We start from the raw sequence: 3,243 nt of genomic DNA, 5'->3' as shown, positions 1-3,243 counted from the left end.
TCATTCTCCCTAAGAGCTATCAGCCATCTAGACCAAGCAGACACCACTGTTTATCCCACAACAAGTAGGGCCCACCCCCTTCTGATAAGGATAGTAGTCTGTTTCTTTGTAGGAGAAACCAGAGAGGTCAAACCCACCCAAGGATGACCAAGGTTAGGCTGCCATCATGAATCTAGGGTCTGCCCATCTTGTCACATAGACTCCTAGACCTTCCCATTCCTATGGGCACACCCCTAGCTCATCCCCTTCCTGTTACACTTATGCCTATCATAGATCCCCTTCCTACAATGTGTATACCTATTGTACTGCCCCTTCCTGTGACGTGTGGTTACCTGTAATCATGTCCCCTTAAAGAGATATAACGCTTGGTTAGCAATAAAGAAAAAGCTCTCCCTGGTTCTCGGTCCTGGGGGTTCTCCTGGCTCCCGGGGGCCCGGGAGCACTCCCCTGCTCTCATGGCTGGGCTCCCCGCCATGAGGACCACCAAGTGGGGCTGAGGTGAGCATGCTACCATGAATTGTGTCTGACTCCATTACTTGACTCTCTCTTCTACTTCTCATGCTTTCTATGACTTTACTATAATCTTTAATTATTATGGCTGTACAATTGTGCCTACCGGACCCGTGATGATTTGTGGGGGATCCCTCTCCTCTCCACACTCGGGCAGAAAAGAAATGGTGGCAGTTGGCCACAGAACCGAGGTGTGGTTGCTAGATTAGATATTATCTTCCAAGGAACCAAGATAGATGTAGTCCAGGAGAGTCAGCAAGTTGAAATGGGGTAATTGACTATTTGGACAAGGAAGGATACTTGGTGGTACCCTGAGGTTAGGCACTGGGCTGCTAAATTGGCAGTTCAAACCCATCAGCCGCTCTGTGCAAGAAAGGTAACACTCTGGACTCACAAAGACTTTATAGACTTGGAAATTTTTTAAAAATTATTTCTGTAAAGGTTGTTGCTGTTATTAGGTGCTGTTGAACTGGTTCTGACTCATGAAGGACATACTGCCTGGTCTTGCGCCATCTCATAATTGTTGACATATTTGAGCCCATTGTTGCAGCCACCTTGTTGAGGGTCTTCCTCAATGTTGTTAACCCTTGTTCCAAGGGGAAAAAGACCCTAAATTCAGATATAAAGCCCATTATTAAGTTTTCAATAGTACAGAGACAAGACAAAGAAAAAAAATGAATCATTGGATGAGGGAGACCATCAGCACAGGACCATGATGGTGTCCAAAGGATTCACAGCCACGTGGTAAATTATAAAGAAAGGGAAATCTTTATAAAGTCATGCTTAGAGGCAGAGTAATTCATCATAGTCAAGAATATGAGTACCTCAGCAGGAAAGGGACCTGGAATGAAATGCATACGGTACTGCCGATTAGAAAACTTCACAAGATTTGTTCAGGGCCCTTTGACCATCTTGCTTTGATTCATGACTTGAGACCCCCATATACAATTTTCAACAAGGGTATGCCTGTGCAAATTACTGAGGGCAAGACTCCCCCTCCCGGGGCTGGTTTTATATTGCTGGTCTATGGTCAGCGAGAGCTCAATGGAGACTGAATTTATACAAAAACTCAAAATGGATTTAGGGCTCCCACTGTAAACCATAGCCTTCCAAAATTCTAGTGCTCAGAATGAAAGCTCTAATACCCCTTCTACTTTACCAAGCATGATTTCCTTTTTTAGGGACTGGTTTGTCTCAAGTACATGAGATGAAGTCTTGCCATCCTTAAGGAGCATTCTGGCTGTACTTCTTCCAGGACAGACATGCTTGTTATTCTGGCAGTCCATGATATATTCAATATTTTTTGCCAATCCTGTAATTCAAGGCATCAGTTCTTCTCTGGTCTTCCTTATTCATTGTCCAACTTTTACTTGCATATGACTAAAAAAGCCATGCCTTGTTTCAGGTGCACTTTACTTCCCAAAGTGATATGTTAGCTTATTTAATAAGTTAGTCTTTGGTACCAGGTATACCCAGTGCAATACCTTGTTTGATTGAGTGCAGCTTCCAAGGGGTTTGATTTCTTAACTGCTGTGTTCAAGGGCACTGTGAATCCAAATAAAATGAAATCCTCGACACTTTCATTATTTTCCTCTGTTTACCGTTGCTCATTGTTCCACTTGTGAAGATTTTTGCTTTCTTTATTTTGAGAAGTAATCCAGTCTGATGGCTGCAGTCTTTGATCTTCGTCAGCAAGTACTGCAAGTGCTCTTTGCTTTCATCAAGCACGGTTGTATCTACAATAATTTTTCCACCAATCCGAAGTCGTGTTTTTCTTCATATAGCCCAGCTTCTCAGGTTATTTGCTCAGCGTACAGATTGAATAAGTATGGTAAAAGGATGCAAACTTTCTTGATTTTAACCATGCAGCATTCCCTTGTTTTTGTTTGAACAACTGCCTCTTTTTAGTCTATGTACAGATTTTGCCTGGGCATAATTAAATGTTCTGGAATTCCCCTCCTGCGCAATGCTTATTTTTTATTTCCAACACAATCTAATGTCTTTGCATGGACAATAAAACACAGGTAAACACCTTTCTAGTATTCTGTTTCAGTCAAGTTCCATTTGACATCAGCAATGACATCCTTTGTTCCATGTCTTCTAAACTCATTTGAATTTCTTGCAGTTTTCTGTTGATGTACTGCTGCAACCGTATCTGAATCATCTTCAGCAAAACTTTACTTGCAGAATTATAGCCTAGAAAACCCATACAGCAGTTCTGCTGTGTCACATTGGGTTGCTAAGGCATAGCCATGGGTTGGGCACAAGGGTACATGTTTTCCTGCCGTCAGGCACTGTAGAGTCCGTTCTGATTTATAAAACCCAATGTATAGCAGAATGAAACACTGCTTGGTCTTGCTCCTCCCATTTGTTTTCATGTTCAGTCCCACATTGCAGCCAGTGTGCTCATTTTTCTCATCAAGGTGGTGGTAATGCTTGCTTACCACTAGACAAAAGGTTTAAACTCACCCAGAGATGCCTTGGGAGATAACCCTAGTGATCTACTTATGAACGGACACTACCTTGAAGACATTGGGGAGCAGTCAATTTTACACACTAGTTCGACATGAGTGAAGTTGACTAGATAGCAAACTATGATTACAAAGCCAAGATTATGCTTTGAGGAATGAAAAACTCATAGTGGGTATCATTATTGAGTGCTTTTCACTCCTGCCCAACCTAAACAACAACAATAAAAATGCCTTAAACTTAAAATCTTGGGGCTCAGATATC

This window comes from Echinops telfairi, unplaced genomic scaffold, assembly GCF_000313985.2.
Source record: "Echinops telfairi isolate 266 unplaced genomic scaffold, ASM31398v2 ScPeMD7_655;HRSCAF=1070, whole genome shotgun sequence".
NCBI lineage: Eukaryota > Metazoa > Chordata > Mammalia > Afrosoricida > Tenrecidae > Echinops > Echinops telfairi.
This window is presented reverse-complemented; position numbering follows the sequence as displayed.